The 24,060-nt window shown below is 38.8% G+C and overlaps 1 protein-coding gene across 1 annotated transcript in view; it reads right to left on the reverse strand.

The window, feature by feature from the left end:
• LOC150085454 (uncharacterized) overlaps window positions 1-24,060 on the reverse strand; it is an 860,907-nt gene that overhangs the window by 586,383 nt on the left and 250,464 nt on the right. Inside the window, exon 3 of the mRNA XM_090374571.1 lies at window positions 4,912-4,976. The gene's annotated coding sequence lies outside the window, so the exon portion shown is untranslated. The remainder of the gene's footprint in view (window positions 1-4,911; window positions 4,977-24,060) is intronic.

Below are 24,060 nucleotides of genomic sequence, written 5' to 3' on the forward strand. Positions count from 1 at the left end.
TTGTGGAAGTTGATAGCTTAAATAAATTCAAGGAATAACTAGACAAAGTTCTCTAGCCAATGGATGGATGAAATGGAAAGGGTTTTTTTTTTTTTTTTTGGCTTATGCTGTATAAGCTAAGCTTGATTACTTACGCCATATTCTTCTACTAATGCTAACTACCTGCGAGGGGCAACTTGTTCAGCTATCAACGACTCGCTGGCTAAAAGAAAGCTTCCTATAATCTAATCTAAAATTCAAGCCCTGTAATTTGAATTTATCATGCCTAGTTATGGAATTCTGTAGAACAATCAGAATTCCACCTTCATTCCTTTTAGTAATCCCTCTCAAAGCCTTATAAATCTCAATCGAGTCACGTCAGAGGTGCCTGGTTTCTAAGCTCTGTAATCCCACTGTATAAGGCAATTGAAAGACCAAATTTTGAATCTAATTATGGATACCTCAATGGGAGGGTTACCTTCCAATGAGGTAACCTTTTCAATGCCAAAGACGGCAACTGGCATGGCGAGATCGACAAAAGGGCGACTGAGGAAAAAAAAAAAAAAAAGACTTCGTTTATGTGGGCTACAGAGGTGGGCAACCAGGCACCTGAAAGGGGATTTGGTCGAGGTTTATAATTCTCTGAGAGGGGTAAGTAAAATGAATGGTCAGAAATTTCACTGTTATAAAGAATTCCAGAAATAGGGACGATAAATTCAGATTAAAAGGGAAGAGGTTTAGACTAGATTGCGGGAAGATTTCTGTTAGCTAATAAGTGGTTGATTATTGGAACAAGTTGCCTTCGCTGGCTGATAGTTTGAAGAAATTCAAAGGTCAACTGCATAGCTAAGTGAGAAGGAAAACCCATAATTCGGGAGAAAAAAGCGCATAAAAGAACACAGGAACACTCTCTATGTTCTTTAACAACTATGCCGAACCAACCGCTCAGCCTCCTTATTGTTCGCCTCTCTTCCCGCCTAGTGGCGGTAGATCTGATGTTATGGTGGCTTCGTCACAATATCCTAGGCAAAAAAGTAATGTCCTTCTCAAGTTTACAGCATACGCAGAACATATAATCAAGCTTTTGTTAAAATTTAAATTGAGAGAGAGAGAGAGAGTATTACAAAAAAAAAAAAAAAAAAAAGGAAGAAAAATAAATAAAAACGAACATAGCAATATTAATGGAATTCCATGTGTATGGTAGTACTTATTCTGACATCTTAAATGCCAAAGTATATATCCGATCATATTTTAAACTCTCTTTCCACATGATAATATCCTGGTTGGGAGGGGGGGGGACTTATTTTTAGTCAGTTTTCAGAAATATTTTATGCTTTAAACAGTTCAAGTAAAAACTAATACTGAGATCTAAAATGAGGACATGCAGATAAATTTTAACAGATATTAAAACGAGCTATTAAGAACAATTACTAGGCATAAATAACGGTAGACAGATTTTTTGTGTGGTAAATATTACTTAAGAACTCTTTCTAATCCTTGTTAGTTTGTAGTTTGTCCCCGTTATGTAGATCCCACTTCTGCTTAAACTGTTTAAAGCCTTCAGTTTTAATTGGAACAAGACTACTCAGTTTGAAGACTACAATTTTTTGTGCACTCCTGTTATTACGTGATCTCAAAGATCTCATGAAATGAAACGAAGGATCTATTTTGCTACACAGAGGACACCAACTTTATGCAGCATATATGTCGAGGGAGGGGGGGAACCCAACTCAAAACAGCTTAAAGGGCAAAAAGTTAAAGGATGTTGACCGTAAAGAAATTTGATACTGTATGTGTGCGTGTGTGAAGGCTGAAGAAAATTCGAAAATTAATACAGTATATGAACTTGTAGATCGTGTTTTGTTTTTGTTTTTCTTTTATCGAGAAAGCTGGTTTTCTTCGGGAATCACTTCTTAAAATATGACAAATATCTGCCTTATCTTGAATTTAAAACAAAAAAAGTCTCCCTGCTTTCCTAAACACAATGTAATTCTCTCTGTACTATTAAATAAAATTATTATAAAATTCAATTTAATTATTAAAAAGATGTTTTATTAATTATTGAAAATAAGACGTTTTATAAATTATTAAAAATAAAATATTTTATTAATGGGCGTTCCTGTTCGTAAATTTTATAATTTTTACTCGCACGCAGAGTAAGAAAGAGAGAAGAGGAGGGTAAGGAGGAGAGAATATCAACGTAATGATAATCATTAATTATTTACCAATCAACTAATAACAGTATCTTTGTCCTAGGAAATCCTATCAGTTGTGACTGTCGTATTAAATGGATTCTTCAAAGGGAAAAGAGCGGAAAACTTCCTACAGAATTTACTGCTGAATGTTCCTCGCCACCTGCGTACAAAACGTGGAAAGTGATCGATGTACCAGAAGCACTATTTTGTTGGCGTCGTTAAGGAATAACAACGAAGTTGTATATGTCAGAACTGATGTATTACAAACAATCCAAATAAAAGTATATTTCTTTTATGAAATTAATACGTTATGAATAATAGTTGAAAATCTTTTCTTTTATTTATATATATATATATATAATTTTTTTTTTTTTTTTTTTTCTTACGCCGTAACGTACTGAAAGGCTTGCCGTCCATCATACAGCCAAGATAAATATGAAGTTATATCAATTTGCTATTTATTTAAAAAAAAAAAAAAAAAAAATTGGCAACCTTGGTGTCACTGAAGAAAGAGTTAGAAAAACCGCATAGAATAAACATTTTCGTGTATACATAAAGAAACTTTTAGTATTTCTAGTGCCGATCAGATAGATGTGCATATTAATTAGAGTTGAACAATAATATCATAATCACTAACGAATACTAAAAATCGTTTAAACTGTAATTGATTTAAAGTAGCATCCATGAAACATTTGATGTATTGAAATATTAAAAATATTAAATAGAATTGCATTAAAAATAACAGTTATTTAAATACCTTTAATACAGGATTGTTAAAATTAAAGTATCCCTATGCAGAGGGCGGCTCTGCAGCGAGTTCTAAGGCTCGTACTGAAGAGAAATTTGGACAATATGTACAATGAAGAATGCGCTCGCCATTTATTGGGGAAAAAATTAGTTACAAAATTTGTCACTATATGGCGCTGTGGCAATACAAATCACTTGAACAGCGCTATAACTGTTCAATGTGCCTCCATTTTGGTCAACAACAGTTTCCATTCGAAGAACAGCATTTTCTACAGCAGAACGTAACATGTCAACTGGAATAGCCAGCACATGACGTCTAATGCTGTCCTTCAGATCTGGCAGAGTTTGACAACCTTCCCGATACACATGGTTCTTCAAAAATCCCCACAGCCAGAAGTCGAATGGGGTGAGGTCCGGTGATCGGGGTGGCTAAGATGTCTGAAAACAATGGCTGATGACCCGTTCGTCTGTAAAATGTTGCCTTAGCAATCTTTGGACACAACGGTGGATGTGGGGGTGTCGCACCATCTTGCATGAATATGGTATCCTGAAGGCACCCCACGTTGTTGCAGCTCTGGTATTGCGAAATTTGCCAACATTTCATAATATCGCTGGGATATTATGTCCCCGCACCTGTTCCGTCCAGTGACGGAACAGGTGCGGGGTCCAGTCAGTGGCCCAATATGGCCCAATCATGAATGTGGCCGTAAATCCACACCACTGTCACTTTTGGAGAATGCAACGGGACCTCCTGGATAACTCGAGAGTTCACTGTTGCATTTGGGCAACTGTTAAATGGTCATATTCACTTGACCATTTAAGCAGAAATGGGATTCACTCCAAAGGATATTCCGTGGCCAAGTGATATCTACTGTCATTCGCGCCAAAAACTGAAGTGCGTATGTGAAACGAATATCTGCATCACCATGCTTTAGCTGCTATAGCGTGTGCATCTTGTAAGGATAGTACCGCAACACCTTGACGGTATTACTAGCCTTACAGTGGAATACGGCATGTCCACTTCATGATAAACAGCTGGCACACTTGCATTACCACATGGAGATTGACTTGATAAATCCACAACAGCTATGGCTGTCGTGGATTTATCAAATCAACACCAATTCAACACGAGAGGAGTCCACTCGTTTTCGACCTCTACCTAGTTGGACACCAAGATGTCCTGTCTCTTCAAATTTCGCAATCATTTTGCGGACAGCACAAACGCATTGCTGCTGTAGTGCAGGCAAACATCTACTGTATGATTGTGAAGAGACTGCTTTGCTTTTATAGAGTACAGTAGAGCAGTGGCAATAACTTACGATTATGCAAATAACGTGTTATTTGCATAATCGTAACATATTTGCAAATTATATGCAAATAACTTACGTTATTTGCATAATTTGCATTATGCAAATAACTTAGGTTATTTGCATAATCGCAACTTTTGAAGTTACGATTATTTGCATAATTGTAACTAAGATAGTTACGCGCCATACAGTGACAAATTTTGTAACTAATACCCCCCCCCCCCAATAAATGGCGAGCGCATTCTTTATTGTACCTGTTGTCCGAATTTCTCTTCAGTACGAGCCTTAGAACTTACTCCAGAGCCCTCTACATAGGGATACTTTAATTTTAAGAACCCTGTATTTCACTTGCAATTCACTGTTTAAAAAAATCACAAACCTTGTTATGTGATATATGACCAGTTCACTCGCAAAGTTTACATCAATGAACTGTAGGAAAATAGTCAGTGGAAATAATCAAAAGACCATTATTTTATGATTATTTCTTTGGATGTAGCTTGTAAGCTAAATTACACTAATGATTAACTCATGATATAGAAGTCTGAGGTGCTTGGACAACCACAGTAAACAGAAATATTTTCAAAGCATATTCCAAACTCTAGTGAGTATATTTATGATGAGAACAATGCACACTGATTTATGTGACTAGAAAAAAAGAAAGATGAATAATTTTAATGGCTTACCTTATGATATTACTGTTCACTCATAATTCTTCTCTGATAGTTGACAAATTTTAATCTTCAGAATTCTAAGAAAGAGAAAGACAGGGAGAAAGTGTAATTTCTTCTTATCAATATGCAAAAATGGCAGAATGTCAGAGAATATTATATTACATCATGGTTTATAAATTAGTAGAGGTAATTAGTTTTGTCCTAGAACGTCACCACATTTTTGCACTAATATACCAGGTAATAATGATTCTCAATAGAAGCTGGGTTTGTATTAGATTAAATGTACTGATGATAGATAGTATAACAAAATTAATGCTCTCCACTAAACTCTTCTTTCGAACCAACGTATTCCCTGAAAATAACTGCTGGGAGGTCCAATGTTTATCATTAACAAATTCCTCCTACGAGGAGGGCTGGACGGATAAAATGATAATTCACCAACCTGAATGACACCCAAGGATATAGACATCTAACGCCCTCCTCTTATCTTTATATTTAATTTTGGATTATTATCTCATTCAGGAAGTGAACCTTACCCCAATTAGATCATGCGGTGACACCTGTTTACAAATATTTCACACAAAAATTATATACAGGTATATAATTTTTGTGTGAAATAAATCTAATTCTTTACATGGACGCAAGTATAATCTGTTATTACGAACAAACATCAACTAAAGGATACCACTAGCAGCACAGTACATCAATAATGAAGACAAATTTTTACCTTTATGTTTCAGACTATTCGGTTGTGTCCTCTATTTTTGTTTCGATCTTTATCATTTAAAAATAAAAACAAATTTAACCCTTGCGGCCAGTAAACCAGGAGTTTCCAAGAAAACAAAGGTTCTGGTCTTTAAGGCTTCAAGTTGTTTAAATGGTTTTAAACAAAATAGATAACAATGCCTTTACGCTCAAGCAATCGGAGAAAACAACATTGCTAAAGAGAGGTGTTATCACCTTACGGTTTATTCTGGTTTTAACTTGCACAAATAAAACTTCTTTCGAGTTTAGTACTATATGGGGACAGTCGTTCATTAAAAATTTTACACTCCTCATTCCATAAGAGCTGCGCCCCTTTTAGCCGTATACCACGGAAAGAGTATTTCTAAAAAATAAAATACAGTATACAGAAAATTGTCATGTCCAGCTAAGTCTGGTTTCCCTTGATTTTCGCACAAGATGAGGAATACGATTTTCCTTTGAAAAGGGCTTTGCTGATTAAATGTACAATGTATTTTTATACTAATAAAGATGCATCTTGTAAAATTTAAAGTACGATATATTTCTCTACACAATATTTACAAGGTAAGAATCCGAAAACGGTATATACAAAGATACATAAGCATTATATATTTCTAAAAGAAACTCAATTTTCACTCTATTGGTGGCCACCAATAGAGTGAAAATTGAGTTTCAGTGGCCACCTTACAATTAAATGCTAAGCTTATAACAGCCTGGTATACAATCGTTTTGAAAGTCATTTAAAAAAAAATTTATTTTTAAGTAACGTTTTTACATTTAAATGGTTCTTTTGTAAGCCACAATAGTTCTACCGCTATACTTGCAGTTTCGTTCAGTTTAAAAATTTGTTTATCTGCTACCTGCTCTTTCTTCTGCGAATCTTCAGAAAATTTTGATTACCTCAGATAACAACGTTTGACCGACAATCGCAATTCAAATAAGATCTATATTTTTTGTTTCACTGGCATTAAAGAGAACTAACTCTTCACGTTCCAAAAGGACACGGATTTTTTTCGGTGTGTCTTAACGATATGTATTCACCTCTCTTGGAATCTATCCCGATTAAAACAGAAAATAAACTGAAGATATCCTTATCAGCTATATCAGGAAATACTGATTACTTCCTTTTTGTTATGTGATATCTACTCTTCCTTTTCACATACTATAAAGCACCATAATTAATTCTTTGTTCCTACATTACTTAACGCAGGGGTGGCGAACCTTTTTAAGGGCGCGTGCCAAAATTGGCTAAATCTTAAAAAAAAAAAAAAAAACTGCCCTCAAGTGCCACTGAGAATTTTGCATCGTTATTTTTCTCATACACGTTTTACCTGGCTTATACACCACCTATTTATTGACTGGTCACGGGGCCTTTAAACCCAAGCTGGCAGCGCTGGGGATTGAGGTGGATCCGAGATGTGCCTGTGGGGAGCTTGAGTACTGGGAGCACATTATGTATGATTGCACCCATTATGAGGACCTCAGGTGCAGACTGATCACTGCAATACACTACCTCCCCAAGAACTTGGAATCACATCTATTGGACTCACTTGAGGAATACAGGGAGCTAAAGGAATATGACCAAAAACTATTTGGTAGGCGTAAAACACTGATAGCCATCTACAGAAGAAGATAAAAAAAAAGGGAGACACAGAACACGAGTGGAGAGGACTCAAGGAGAACCTCGCCCAGGAACCTGCTTACTACTAATCATCTAAAACCAGCGATCGCAAGAATAACCCCATGGAGCTGCGGATCTTCCCATGATGAAGAGAACCACAGCCATAGCTAACAGACCAACAATGGACCTGACCAGTGTTCATAGCTGAGGAAAAATATGGCTATCAATGACAGAGAAGACCAACGAAGATAGAGAAATTCCAAGTTGATGCCTCAACGGAGCCATATTGGCTCTATGCTCTGCACTCTCTTGTGCAGTGCAATTCTTTTACTCCCACTCCATGCAGGGGAGAGAGGTGACGGCTTGCTGTCGCCTCTCTTCCCTGCCACACCATTTCTTCCCTCTGGTGGGGCATGGGCATGCCTCACTGAAAAATTGGGGGTCACCTACCCTATCGACCCTCTTCTTCCTATTTCACCCCCCAGCCTTCACTCTCCCCTCCCAGCACTTTTTCTTGCACAGCGTATAGCCCTACACGTCCAAATTTAAAATACACCAAAAAATTTCGCCCAACCTTTTAGGCACTTTAGAAACAGGCTTTCAGCGTCAAACCCCATATTAGTGCTTTAATGTAAGTGATTTAAAATCAACCGCGGTCGTTCCAATTTTATTTTAGGTCCTAGCCACTAAAATCCCAGGAAAGTAAGTGGCAGGACCTGCCAGAGTACAATTGACTCAATGGTAACACCCGGCGAGCCTCCACGTGGCGAGGTATGGGCAACGTCTGGTCCCATTAGGGGCCTGGCGGCCAATAAGCCGGATAAACAATGGGCACAACATATAACACTACTCATGACCCACACACTTCTAAATCTCTGGCTTTGACAGGGTACTGTCACCGATACATAGAACATTCGCGGAGATGGGAGAAATCCCAGGAGCCGCTAGACCCTCAATACCTCATACCTCATACACGTTTTACTTGACAAAAGCGTAACCAAAAAAAAGAATGAAATAAAAGACATTATGTCAAGGATGATTTAATAAACGTATTAAAATAAAATCCTTCATAACAAAAATGTAACTTTTAGCTTACAGAACAAATTTAATATGAAATGATAAACCTCACTTATTTTAAATATAAAACATCAGTGAGACTTCTGTTGCTGCACCACTGACGATACTTTACATCAGGCTTATACTTTGTAACTTTTAGAGATATGCATGCAGTACTAGCTTCATCTGTAAGACTACTCCTATGACTAGACTTAACAAAGATCATCACTGAGAACAACGACTCACAAGAAAATGTTGATGAGAAAATTGTTAGTAATGCTATTGCTAGATAAAAATTTCAGGAACGTTTAATACCTCATTTCTGCAGTTTTCTTTGCCAATGCCATCACTAATCGTTCCCTTTCAATATTTTCTAAATCACCTGTGAGATCGATAAATTTTTGCCTCCAAATGTAGCTGCTCTGAAAATCAATCAACTGCATCTCAAAATCATCCAGGTCGATCCACTGAAACATTTTCAGGTTCAGTATGACTAATTTTACACTGTCTGCAAACTTAATGAATTTTTCAGTTTCTTCCAATTCTCTGAACTTGACAAATCTTGAAGAAAACTGTTCAATAGTTGACAAGTTGACAATTTTTTTTGGGACGCTGTGAATTCCGCGTGTCCAAAAAAATTGTATGCGTGCCCCTTCTGGCAAGCATGCCATAGGTTCGCCACCCCTGATTCAACGTTTCACTCGGAGGGGTACCAATACCAAACGTACCCTCGCACGCAGACCTTGGCATTCTATTTGATCAAAAGATGTTCTTTGTCAACTAGAGCGACAAAATCAGTACCAAATTTTCTCGTCTACGGTGGATCTCAAAGCAGCAGCTGCTACACGTCCGACATCCCCTCACTGTTAAAAAATTCATCACCTCCACGGTCTACCCCGCCATTCTCTATGGTGCAGAAATATGGCCCATTTCGATAACTAGTATTCAGCGGTGTACACCGCTGAATACTGATTATCGAAATGGGCCAATACCAAGCGTCGTCTGCCTCCCGCTACCACACCCACCATGATGGCACAAGCACTCGAAGACTCGCTTATATGGCGGCCTTACCGCTCGAACGTGTTGTTTATCGCTCCGTGATTTTTGTATAAAATATGTTTAAACTCTACCTACAGTGGATTCATTGAGTGAGATCTTTTTAACTTTCTAGGGATATTTAACCAGATTTTTACGTTCTCTATCTATTTCCTAATACTCAAGATTTCTAAGAGGTACAAGCTAAAGATTATAATGATTTATGCACCAACATCGAGCCATGATGATGAAGAGGTTGAAGAAATGTACACCGAAATTGAGAGTCTTCTAGATGAGCAGAAAACCCACTACACTATTATTATGGGGGACTTCAATGCTAAGGCTGGAAAAAGGCAAAACAGTGCAGAAAGAGGAACTATAGGATATTTTGGAATTGGTGATAGAAATAAAAGAGGCGAAAGACTTGTGGAACTTGCAGAATCTCAAGGACAGTCAGTAATGAACACTTTTTTCAAGAAAAGGATGAACAAAAAGTGGACATGTAAGAATCCAAATGGATTCTTACATGTCCACTTTTAATGAAACTAATGAAACTATTAATTAAATCGACTTCATCCTCACTAACAGAAGATATATTGTGAATGATGTTACCGTCCTGAATAAGGTAAATGTTGGAAGTGATCACAGAATGGTAAGATGTACACTTGATATAGATGTAGGAAAGGAAAGGAAAAAACTGACTCGAGTAAATAATACAAAGGTCTTTGAGATAACAGAGGAGGAGAAAAAGCAGTATGTACTGGAACTTAAGAACAAGTTTGAGCTTCTGCAGACTGCTCAGGACCAAGATATCGACGAGGAATATTACAACTTTCTGAAAGTGATAAAGCCCAAGAAACCTATAGGGAAACAGAAATCCAAAGAAGAAAAAATTAGTCAAGAAACACTTGTCATGATGAACCAAAGATGACAAATGAAGAGCAAGAAAAACACTGACAGGGAGAAAATTGAGTATACTGAGTTATGCAAAGCCATTAGAAAGAGACTCAGAGAGGACATAAGAAGATTTAACACAAGAAAAGTAGAACAAACATTAAGGGAAAACAAAAAATTTAAATCAGCAGCCATGAGCAGTAATACAGAAAGACAAATGATACTGAAACTGAAGAATAGCGATGGTGTACTTATAAACAGCACAGAAGGCATAATTCAAATAGCAGAAGACTGTGGGGGGGGTTTAAAATGTTGTGTATATATATATATATATATATTATTTTAATTTATATTATTTTATATTTTATTCCCCTATTTAAACAACTCCCTTTTATAATATCTCCCCACTTGCGCATCTGACTATTCAACTTCACAGAAGACTTCAGGTTTTGGGGGGGGAAACTTCTAGATGTATTTTATTCCCTTCGGATGGGCTTGTGTCCAGTACAACAAATAATTATACAACTGTTATACAAAAAAACAAGTTTATTATGCATATTTACAGTTAAATCATAACAAATCTCATTGAGAATAGAATTTCACTGTTTCAACACCAAGGTACTTACAACATATCCAGTCTCTTCCTATCTAACAGGCTCCTTTACAGACTTGACCCCTTTTTTTTATCTCACCTTTCTCATTACACATACACAGGTAAAATAGTTACACTCTTTATATGCTCACCTTATTTCTGCTCCTATTACAAAACAATCAAATCATACCTCATAGGTGTCAATAACATTTTTTATCATTAAAGTTAAACATATCATTGATCATATTACTTTTATGTATCATCATAACTACCAATTTATTCTTTAATTCCCTATTCTTCTTTCTTATATATTTCTTTAACCATTATCAGTTACAGAACTTGATCACCAAAATACAATATTACATTCAAACACACCTTTAAGGGTTGGCAATATACATAAATTTTATCTCCACACATTTAATATTTCTATTTTTTTTTACAATTCCTTCCGTTCACTTTCTCATCTACATTACTATCCTCCTTATTCCAAATTACTGCCTAAACCAACCATAATTGCCTTAGAGTAGATTTTACTCCTATTTTGGTTCACTCATCTAATCTTATCTTTATCATTAAATTTCCCAATATCGTATTACAGTCCTTTCACTAGTATTTAACTTACAGTATTTTCAAAATAACTTTCTCTTATCATTGAATTCCCCAAATATCGCACTACAGTCCTTTCTCTAGCAGTTAACTTACAGTATTCTCAAATTAACTTTCACTTACTTAATTTCTGTGATCCGGTGTCTTCACAAGGACCTTCTATCCTATCCTTATCCAGAGCTGCTATCTTCCGCCATCCAGGGCAACATCTTACAGCTTCCAGGGCATCATCATATGGCGTTCGCAACTGCTACTCCGCTTTCAGGATCTATTATTTTTCCTGTCAGGACGGCTACCTTTGCCTTTCATGACTATATCAGGATATTATCGCCTTCCTCGGTGGACTGGGTGTTCTAAGGGAATCTTCTTCTCTCATTCTCACTGTTTGCAGAACTTCCTTTTACTACCCCTTTCCAGTTCATCTCCTAATTTCTCACTCACTACATTACTGATAACCCCACTTCGACTTTTTTCGTCGGCTATTTCTTCATCATCTTTCAAGCAACTCTACCCGACTCACCCTTTCACTAGCACCGCTCAAAAAAATTCTCCTCTCCTTCTCTTCCTTTTTTCACTCTCTCTCATCTTGTGTCCATATCCATCCACAATTTGCCCCGGAGTTTTCCACGCCTCTCCAAAAGTGTTTTCTACCAATCTTCTCCTTTCTTTTTCAATTTTCCCTTTTCATTTGTTGGAAAGCCTAGTTCAGCCTGCCCCGTAGCACGTGATTCTCTATACCCCTTTCTTTACAACCTGTTGACATCCGTTGTGTTCTTTGATGTCGGCCGAATACTTCAAAACAACTCTTTCTGTCTCATAACAGCTTGTGTCTATTGCACTCAAAAAAAAAAAAAAAAAAAAAAAAAACCACAAATAGTGACACTGGCTACCATAGTGTCTATTTTTAGAAACTAGTGTGTGCTTTTCCGAATACGTTTCCAGTGTGTGACCCCTCATAAACCTTAAGTTGTTTGTTGCGCGGAACCCCCTGCTGGGTTTGTCATAGTATTCTCCATCAGTTCCCTGCTTTAACGGAAGTAAAGCTAATGGCCCTGTTTTCGTTCCTACTACTCTTTTAATTTTTATACCTCTTACCAGAATAATTCCCATTTCTGAAACTGCAGATATTACCCATTTATCCTATTAATGGCAAGAATCAAAGGAAAACTAACTTTCAAAGTCTTAATAAAAAATATTTTATTTTTGTAAGATTTTCAAATCTTACAACTGCTATAGAGAATTATACAAGGAGCGAGGGAATGATGCCAGCAGTGGGGAAGATGGATTGCAAAGTAGCAACACATACGACATACCCGACATTCTTCCTGATGAGGTAGAACATGTACTGAAGAAAATGAAGAATCAGAAAGCCCCGGGGGAAGATGAAGTTACTGTAGAGTTGTTAAAATTAGGAGGAAGAGACATAACACAAAAACTGCCAAGGCTCTTCACAAAGTGCATTAGAAAATGGAAGTGAAACTTGGGCACTCACCAAGAGAATGGAAGAGAAGCTGAGAACTACACAGCGAAGAATGGAACGAATCATATTGGGAATCAGACTGTTAGATAAGAAGAGAAACACATGGATTAGGCAGCAAACTCAAGTAAAGGACATTCTTATCAAAACTAAAGAACTAAAATGGTCTTGGGTAGGACACATAGCTCAAAGACATGATGACAGATGGACTAAGAAAATAACAGAATGGTATCCAAGAGGAGCTAGAAGAAAACCTGGAAGACAAAGGCGGAGATGGATAGATGAAATTCATGAGTTTGTGGATAGTAAATGGATGGCCAGTGCTCAAAACAGAAGGAACTGGAAAGTTGCTGGAGAGGCCTTCATCCTGCAGTGGATTGAAAATGGCTGATGATGATCTATTTCCTTTGTTGTGAGACAGGTCACCATGCCGCTCACAACGAGGTAATGGAGAGTGCTCCGAAATAACGCGGCTGCCACATTCAAATCTGGTTCTTGACTAGGAAGGATCCCCTCAATAGTGCTACCCTGGGCTGCAAGAGTGCCCATCACCTTGTGATATATCAAAACAACGGGGAACCTATATTACCATGTGTTCACCCCCCCTTTCCATAGACAATCCATGGATGTGGCTAACACCATTAACTATGTACTTGTAGTAAATTCGACATTACCAGCGTTTTCAGCACCCCTGAAAACTAAAGGGGAAAGTAATCCCATCTCTCTAGGAGAAATTTTGTGCGTAGGTGTTCCCTCCCCCTCTATTGTAAGTGGGGGATACCCCCAAAACTTCCAGAGCCTGCTATGTGCCTCCAATTACAACCACGAACTTGTGGCTGGCATCAATCGCCATCATTTTAAGCAAACTATCTGATCCCAACATTGTGAACCCGATTAACCGAATAGTCCCGGTTAGATGGAATCGACGGAAATGGAGGGGAAATAAGATAAGCATAAAGATCAGCTGACTGAGACACAAAATAACGACCCCCATCATTATTTACCAGAGGAAACAGAGGACACCCGACCTGCCCCCCCCCCCAAACCAACCGTAAACAAGATCAAGCTGAAACAAAGGAACAGCTAGAAGCTACTGCATCCCAAAAAGAAATGAATGATGACAAACAACAAAAACCATTCCTGAACCATACCATAGCTGAGGGCTCTGTATATGAGAAAACTCTCTTTCTGAAAATGGCCCTCGAAATCATCAAGGAGAATCCTAATAGGATATCCACTGCCCTGAGATCGTAGATTGTCACCATGCCACAGCGCCTCCCGACATACTCTGAAGCGCTGAGGACAAAAGCAAAGGAACCACTAGCAATACTAACACAAACCGCTACCAAACGTAAAACACTTCTGCCCACTCTACACCGGTCATTCTCAGAACAACATCAGCGGAAGAACACGCCACAAGTGAAACTGTGAAAAACACAGTAATTACAAAACTGGCAGAAGACCACAAGAATCAAGCCCATACGAAAAATAAGGAACACGGGCGTAATTACTGAAACCCAAACCAAAGAAGACGCTCAACTGATAACCGCGAACCCTAAGATACCGACCCTTGGACTGGAAACTGGGCCCCCAAAAAAGAGAGGACCCAGCATAATCGTCTACAACGCAGATAAAGAGCTGACACCAGAGACACTACGAGAATAACTTTATGCAAGAAACCTACAACAAGATCATCCAGGAGCAGACCCAGCGATGCTAACAACACCAAGATACTAGACGAAGTCCAGATCTGGCAACGCCATAAACCGGGTAGTGGAGCTTCCGCCGGCTGCATGGGGAACCATGAATCAACAAAACAGAGTATTCATAAACTGGGGCAGTCAGCGTTACAACGAGCACGTGACCGTCCCCAAATGTTTCAGATACCTGCGCCCAAACCGTATCCACATGTGGCCATTATGCTGAAAAAGGGCCACGAATACAAGGATTGTCCCAAAAAAAAGAGGTACCCCCGACCTGTGCGAACTGCAAGTCGCAGCAACTACAGGCGGACCACTCGATCAGGGAAAACAAGTGTCCTGTCTACAACAAGGCAAAGAGAATACATCAACGCAGACTAGACTATGGCAGCATTCCACAAGCAATATAACAACAATAGGATACAATTCGCACAGCTGAATGCCCAAAGGTCTAGTCGCCGCCCAGTTACGAAGAAAGCTGATAAGGAAAATCCCCACAACTCCGTAACCAGACCTGTATACACAGGATGCCACACATGGCTCCGTCCTAGGCCCACTTCTCTGGAATGTGGTCCAGGACGGCTTCCTGGATCACATTCCAGACATGCTCAATATTACTTCGAGGGACCCTAGGCATTAGGAGACCTCCACAAATCAAAGTGCAGGGAACCACAATCAAGCTAACAACTGAGCTGAAACACCCTGGCATCCTCTTGGACAGGCACCTATCCTTCACTCCTCATATTAGCTACCTACGCAACAAAATCAGAAGGCTATCCTCCCTTATTGTCAGAGTTACTCGAAAAGACTGGGGCCTAAGAAAGAAAACCCTTGCCCTCTACCACAAAGCTGTCTCCCTACCAATCATCCTATATGCGGCTGGAGCATGGTACCACAAAGCAACTACTGCAACTAACAGACGAAGGCTCGACACAACACAGCGCCACATTCTGCTCACCATCTCCAGAGCATGCAACACAGTCAGCACCCACGCACTGCAAGTTCTCATGGGATCCTTCCCCAGGAACTTGGAAATAGTTGGCTGTGGTCTCCTCCACCACCTTTCTAAGGGCAAAACTGTCACCTGGCAAGATTTTACAACGGATCTGATAAATGACATCAAAGCAGAGAAGAATAAACTTACCCTACACCTACAGTAAACCTGGCAAACACGCTGGGAAAGCTATCAGAAGGGCACAATAACTGGGAAATTCATATCTCAGGTACTCACTGTCTATCCAAAATACCCACACGCTATCACCAGGATAGCTATTCACCTATCTGCTCACCGGTCACGGTGCCATCCGACAAAAACCTGACTGCCTTTGGACTCAGTAACACACCTCTTTGCTATATAGGCCCCGGAAATTACGTGGTAGAGCCTGCCAGAGTACTTAAATAATCTACTGGGTGCCTGACCTGGCTCCTCGTCGCAAAGTGTGGGCAATGGTGGGTCTCAATACGGGCCCAACGGCTAAATGGTCAGAGAAACAATAGAACATAACAGTACACAACAAACCATTCCCTACACACTTTTTAAATCTCTGGCCTCCACAGAGTTTTGTATCACTTACAAAGAATACAACGCGGAGATGGGGGGGAAGCCCTGGCCGTCAGACAACTAACACACTTTACCTCTTTGCCACTGCAGACAGACAGAAACGTGGAAGCACCTTAGGCACCACTATGAATTATACGAGAACCTACGATGTCGCCTAATCACAGAAACACAATACGTGTTACAAAACCAGGAACATCATCTGCTAGACGAGGAGTATAGCTACAAGGCGCTAACTAAATATGCGCGGGACCTCTTCGGCCGAAGAAGAACCTTCCGTGAGCCACAACCACAGGCAGTGAAACCCCACTGACTCACCAGACCAAAGAACGCTCTTGCCTACATAAACGCTCAGCCAAAAGAGCATAACTACCTGGAAGAAACCCCACCTCATTACTCAAACTCCGAAGGAGAAGCCTCTCACCGGGACTAGACAAATCCATCGAGTGCAACACACAGAGACACACTCCACATGGACCTGGAAGCGATTACCGCCCAAAACGGTGCTGCCATGTAGAAATCGCTGGCGCGCTGACCCGCAGAAACCGCGTGTTACAATTCAGCTACCAGACAAAGAGCGGAAACTAGATCCCGCTGGCAACGTAGTTGAGCAGGTTACCATTAAGAAGGACATCATCCCGGAAATGGCATACACACTGAGACAGCAAACTGTGCCAGAAACTGCGGGAACGACAACAACACCAATAAAAAGATAAACAGCAGATAAACTGTTGCAGAGCCTTACTGGCGATCTGAGCCGGCTCCCTTGCTGAGCTCACTACTCTCCCCTCTCTGGTGGGAGGGGGTCGACGACTTTTCAGAATCCAGTTGACAGAATCAGCTTATGCAGCATCAGCCATAAAAAAAAAAAAAAAAAAAAATCACACCATTCCCTCCAAATGCCTGTCCAGTTCCTCCTTAAATTTATTCAACCTATCAACTTCCACAACGACAGATGGAAGTTTGTTCCAGCAATTAACCACCCGCTGGCTAAAGGCAAATTTCCGCACATCTATTCTACATCTGTCTTTTCTTAATATGAATTTATGCCCCCTTAGGTTCGTAATCTGAACAAGTGGAAGGATCCCATCAGAATTCAGCGTGCTCAACCCATTCAAGGCCTTATATACCTCAATCAGATCACCGCGCAGGTGCCTAGTCTCCAGCCACTGCAATTTGCAGAACTTAAGCCCCTCTCTTGGTAAGAGGATCCCTTCATTCCCCTCACCAATCTTGTTGCCCTTCTCTGTACACGCTCAAGTAAATCTACATCCTTCCTAAAATGAGGCCTCCAGACCTGTACGCAGTACTCAAGGCGTGGCCTGACCATTGCCTTATACAGAGGGATAATCACCTCCTTTTCCCTGCTAGCAAAAGTCCTATATATCATTGACAAAACCCCATGACCTGCCCTGGCAGCCTGTCTGCATTGCTCAGAAAACTTCATATCTGCCTGCACAAGGTCTTTTACTCCCAGGTCTTTTCATTTTCTACCACCTTAAGTGTAGTACCACACAGTTGGTACGTTTCTCTGGGGTTACTTCTACCCATATGCAGTACTTTGCATTTGTCAAGGTTAAACTTCAATTGCCACTTCTTAGCCCATCTGCCCAAATTATCTAGATCCTGTTGCAGTAGCACACTGCCATTACTGTCATTAACAACCCTGCCAACCTTTGTATCATCTGCAAACTTCGACATTAAGCCTGATATACCTTCATCAGTATCATTAATAAATATACAAAACAACAGTGGACCTAACACCGAACCCTGTGGGACTCCACTAATAACATTAATCCAAGAGAGAGAGACCTCCAGCCAAAGCGTTAACATTATAGGAAGGCAGCTAAAAGTACTTTATAAATTTATAATAAAAGTCTGGTTTATTAACTACATCAACAAGAACAAGAACAAAAGAGATATCGCCCAGTTTTTTATTTATTTATTTATTTAATAGATATAATTGCATTTCTATTAAATTTGACTTGAAGAGAACATTTCAGAGGTTTCTCTTGATGGTGTTGAATCGAGAAAAACATATACTGGCTTAGATTCTGTAGTAGTAGTTGCAAAGAACCCAGCTATGAGCCAATAAAAATTTTAAGCTAGATTATCGCTTATGAAATGGAGATTATCATAAAGTTTTAAATATGCAGAATTTATAAATGTTTAACCAATGATACAATTTAATATTTATTAAGTGGAGAAAATCAGTTACATTTTAGAAGTAAAAAATAACCAAGAAAGTTGTCTTTAATAAAATCCAATATCCATTATACTTCATAACGGAGAATAAAATGGAAAAGAAATGCGAGCAAGTCGCTTCTTTTTTTATTCTGTTCATTAAAATTAACGATAAAATCTACTGACTGCCAATAATAATTGTCTCTCTGGTAGCACAGTGATTACAATCGCCGTACTCCTCACACCGGGTGGAAAACGTACGGGTTCGAATGCTGTCAATAAGGTGAGGAACTTTTACTGACTCGTGTTTTTTACTACGCGGTTGAGTTAGTCGGCCTGCTACGAGGATTGCACGTTTTTCCCCTCCAGGAAAGTTGGGTTTTTTATTATTATCGGTTTATTTCTCTTTCGAGACACCCATAGACAGCACGTGGCTAGAGGGTGTGGTTACATTATATCAGTATTTACATGAACTTATTTACAAAATTTGGAGATGAAAAAACACACAGAGTATGTGGTTAATGAATTAATTATTAAATAAATTATTAAGTTAGTCTTCTTATTATATTTGTACCTGCCGGTACACATTACCAAAGATTTCTGTCCTATACATTTTGTCTGTACATAGTTTCTCTGGATCTATATTTAAATTATTAAAATAATTCACAGTATTTGCTGGGAAGAATCTCCCCAGGGAGTCCCATTGAGTCAATTGGCACTTGAGACTTGGATCTTCCCTGTTTATTCTCGGTCGTATCATCCGAGGGCGAGTGATCACGTTCCCCACTTTCGGCGCATCTATTCTCTCCGTTAGTAGCTTTGCCAGAGTTAAGGTGTTTCTATTTATGATGAACTTCCTGGGTGTGATATCCAGATTGGCAAACAAGACCGCTCTTGAAATGGTAAACTGGATGTTGTTCTCGCGGGCCAATGACCAGATAGTCGACGCGTACAACGGAATCGGTGTAACGCATTTAAGGATGTATTGAATCATCAGATGAAGGCTTCGCAGACCGGTGAGTTCTTGTCTAGTGGTCCAGAGTGCTGCGTATGTCTTTTTCCTAATGTGTTCGAAGTGAGGTATGAAGTTTAATCCTTCATCCCACTTAAGGCCAAGGTCGACATGTGCGGGGGATTTTTGGACTCTGATATTGTTCACAAAAATCGCAATTTCATTTTTCTTCTTTTTGTTGGTGAAGGTCATTTAGGTAGTTTTCCTTTCATTAAGTTTCAGGCCAATGTAGTGTAGATATTCTTCTAGCTACCTGATTGCCTTGTTTGTTCCTCTGATAGATGGGTTGCAGTTTCTTGTTCTTTAGAGGTTACAAAAAATTTCAAATCGTCAGTATATGTAATAAATTGTTCACAGTTTTGAGCTAAAAATGGGGCTGGTGCTATTGCGAAGAAGGTGGCGGACAATACGCTCCCTTGAGGTACTTCCCTGGAGATACAGTAAGTTGCTGTTTGTTTCCCGTTTATTGCGATAATTTGTCTTTCTTGAAGGGTGTCAGTCAGAATGCATAAAGTGCTGCCTGAAATGAGGAAATACTCCTTGAGGATTACTGTTATAGCTGGGATTGAGACGTTGTCGAAGGCTGCTGCTACATCCAGGAAAACGATATCTAACTGTTGTTTATTATTTAATGCTAGCTGTATCTCTAGTAGAGTCTCCATTAAATTTGTAATAGTCAACCTTCGAGGAAGCACAGAATGCAATTATTCTAGTCTGTTCCCAAAGCAGTGCTGATTGACGGTATTTAGGATTGCTTTTTCAAATATTTTTTGCAGAGAGCATCCGATTGCGATGGGCCTGAAATCCTTACTGGTTTTAGGATTGTTTATATTTGGAACTGGTTTTACGTAATATATCTTCCATGTTGGAGGGTGCCCGACCTTGAGGGATACTTGCAGTGGAACGAAGATGAAATAGCAAGTCATAAACATGCAAAAAAATCATTAATAAAACTTTACCTGAGCATTAATTTCTTCTTCTGTTGGTATATTCAGATGGAGGGAGTCATACGCTTTCTACAGTATTAATCGTATCTAGTAAATGACTAATAGTTAAGTAAAAATAGACAAATAGATGGAGCACAAATCTTACACTGCTGTCATCTCCGCCACCTAGCGGAACAGTTTTTCGTCCAGCAAAACAGGCAAACCGACTAGAGAAAACACGCAATTTTGAACATAATATAAGTGGATGGATGAGATTGTTCTCTAGTAACTCTAATATGACAGGATTTATTTTATTTTTTTTTAAACTAATAACAGCGTCTCCAAGACTGGAGGAAGTTTTCTACAGTTCTTTTCAATCGAGGCTGTAGTTAGTTAGTCAGGAAGAGGGAGTAAGGTTTCACATTGAGTAATTCTGGGTTTTTTTTTCAGCCGGTACAACATCAAAATCGTTTCGTGAACACACATAATACACTTATACAGATATAAATTACGCCCGGGAGCCGTTATTGTTTTATGATTTATTATTTATTTATAACATGATTTATTATTTACTAATACGGTACCTGATTGTTGTATTGTTGTAGGGTTTTAGGAGCAACAGCGACTAAGGCCATATTGCTCTGTGTACATTGTCTGTAAACTGCTAGTTCTGAGGTCGATTTTCTGTTTGCTGGACGAAAAACCCGAGTTTCCGGTAGAAAAAACCATGTGCTCTCGCCTGAGACCGACTAACTCAGCTACGTTGTGAAAAAGGTTAACTTGTAATTATTATTATTATTATTATTGTTAACAGCTAAAAAACAGCAAACAAACGTGCCCGAAGGTGCAGCTACAAAGCATTATAAAAATTACTCACTTCATCGACGGGACTCGAACTTGGCTATTTTCCACCCAGCGCGGTGAAGACGGCAAGCCTACCAACTGTGCTACCCACGAGGTTTACTAATAGCAGTCAATTACAAATGTGCGATGTACTGATAACGTAAGACAACACTGCATTATTCATATGCGTATGATATTATTCGTGTGAACGAATAACAAATACTCTAATTACTGGAATAAGTTGTCTCCATCTGTAATTTGACACCTTGACAAAATTCAAAGGTCAGCTAGATTATTTCTGGTTGATTTAGACTCACACAATTTCTTAAAAAACTATTATTACAATTCTTTCTGAAACACCAGCAAATTCAGATACTTCTTTAACAGGATATCCTTTAAACCTACCAAATCCTGAAAAGATGTTGGTGAGTAGCAGTAAGGAGTGACCCTTACTGCCACTCACTAACATCTTTTCTGCGTTCCCATCTTTCGTGGTAGAAAAGAGAAACGGGTTAACCAATACTCTAATTTCAATACTGTAAGTAAAGCACGTGTTTAAGCTGTTATGGTCCATAAATACCACAAGTAATTAATACAATGTATTTTGTTTGTACATGAGATATGATGGACAGTACTAAGAGTTCTCCGAGATTATAGTCAGAATGACTATAATCTCGAGATTATAGTCATTCTGACTATAATCTCGGAGAACTCTTAGTACTGTCCATCATATCTCATGTACAAACAAAATACATTGTATTAATTACTTGTGGTATTTATGGACCATAACAGCTTAAACACGTGCTTTACTTACAGTATTGGCTCGCAGTCATATCAGCAATTAGTATTATTAATCAATGGCATTATTTTATACATATTTAATGTTCTAGTTTTTCTCTACTCATTTAAGCATTTAATTAAAAATATTCAGTTACGATTTTACAATCTCTGGAGTACATCTAATTCACCACAAAAAATATGCGGTGCTCCATAAAATGTTTTGATTTGTTCCAGTTAAAATGTGTTGAACTGGATCAAAATCAATAGATAAAATTCTTAAGCTAAGAAAATTTTAATACGTTTTCATTCATTAATTTTAGGCCTATCTATAAAACATTAGCTTAAATTTAAAATAAAAATATTGACTTCATAATTTTCTGAGATATGCAGGGTGTTCCGAAAGTCACTATACACCTATTTCAAAGGAAAGTAAATTTTTAATATTATTACAAATCGTTTGTTATTTCCAAATTTTACTTTGGTAAGTAGTCCATTACAACATATGTCGAAATTGAACTCCACGGATATCCAACCAGGCCTAATCATGTTTAATTTTATTTTCAAAATCCTTCTTTAGTTCTTCTTGTGCAATGCCTCTGATGTAACCAGTTGCAGCAGTTTGGAGTACCTGAAGTGATCGTGGGTTTTCTTCTTAAACTTTATTTTTTGCTGCTTTACACAGATAAAAATCAAGTGGATTCAAGTCTGTGAACGACGGGGCCACAGATTTTTTGAGATTATTCAATCAGTAAAAATTTCGTGTAGGAGTGTCATTAATTGTGTAACAGTGTGGGCAGTGACGGAATCTTGCTGAAACCACTCATTCTTGATTTCATCTTCATTCATTTCGCCAATGAATTGGTAGAGAATATTAGAACAATAACGTTCAGAGGTTATTGTTTCATTGAAGAAGTTAGGCCTAATGATTCTTCTTCTTCTGGAGATACCAACATTTTGCTGATGGACAAGTTATTATTTATTGTTATTTGATTTTTTTTAGGAGCATTAGCAACTAAGGCCATATTGCTCTGGGGATATGCGGTGGTCATTCCCTGACATTTCCGCATTCTCCGTATTTGGTAGTCACGGGCTCGAACCCCGGTCTAATCAAGAAGCGTGTGCTACGCACTGCTGCTCCTGCCCACCTGGCTACGGAGGCGCCTGATGGAGAAGTGTTTGATGTAGACTGTGGATTTTCGGGTGTCTATAATCGGATATTTTGAGCATTCGCATACCCTGACAAATGGAACCACGCCTCATCAGTGAAGAATGTAAGATCCAAAATACCATCAGTGTTTTCAGCGATGAACTGTTGAAACCAGTGGCAGTAATGTATTCTCATTTGGTGATCTGCTGCTTTTAATTCTTGGACAATTGTGATTTTGTATGAGAAAAGGCATAGCTTCTTCCTGACCGCTACATGCACAGTTGCAAGACCGATGCTTTTCTGTCGTGACAACAACCGCATTGATTTTGGAGGGCTCTGCGGCACTGAACCTGAAATAACCAGGAATTTCTCTTCTTTTCAGTTTCGGTGGCCTCCACTACGATTCGCGTCGTGTACAGTACAATGTGTACAGGAAGGATAGACAGGATAGAAAAGGAGGTGTTCTGTTAATTAAGAAAAACATAAAATCAAAACAAGTGCACCCAGTTTATATAGATGAACAGTGCACTGTTGACTCAGTTTGGTGTGACATAAGCACTGCGAAAGCAAAAATAAGAGTAGGAGTGTGTTATAAGCCTAATGACTCGAATGAGTACAATGAACAATTGTACAGAGAAACAGAGTGGGCTAGTAAATCAGAATGTCTAATAATGGGGGATTTTAACTTCCCAGATATTGACTGGAACTTGTGGGTTGGTCACTCACACACTAGTCAGACTTTTGTGAATTTATTGGATGATTGTTTTCTGCAGCAGCATGTTCGAGAGGCAACCAGAGAGAGTAATACTCTTGATCTGGTTATCAGCAGTGATCATTCGTGTATTAAGAATGCAGATAAAGGAACCACTAGGTGGCAGTGATCACAGTGTACTGATGTGGGATTTCTTTAAGATTTAATTACCATCAGGGGGAAAGGAAAGGGTTTTTGCTTCCGTAAAGGTGAGTACAGTGGTATCAGAAAGTTT

The sequence above is a fragment of the Mastigoproctus giganteus genome, chromosome 5, assembly GCF_048544385.1.
Source record: "Mastigoproctus giganteus isolate SK-2022 chromosome 5, ASM4854438v1, whole genome shotgun sequence".
In the NCBI taxonomy this organism is placed as follows: Eukaryota; Metazoa; Arthropoda; class Arachnida; order Uropygi; family Thelyphonidae; genus Mastigoproctus; species Mastigoproctus giganteus.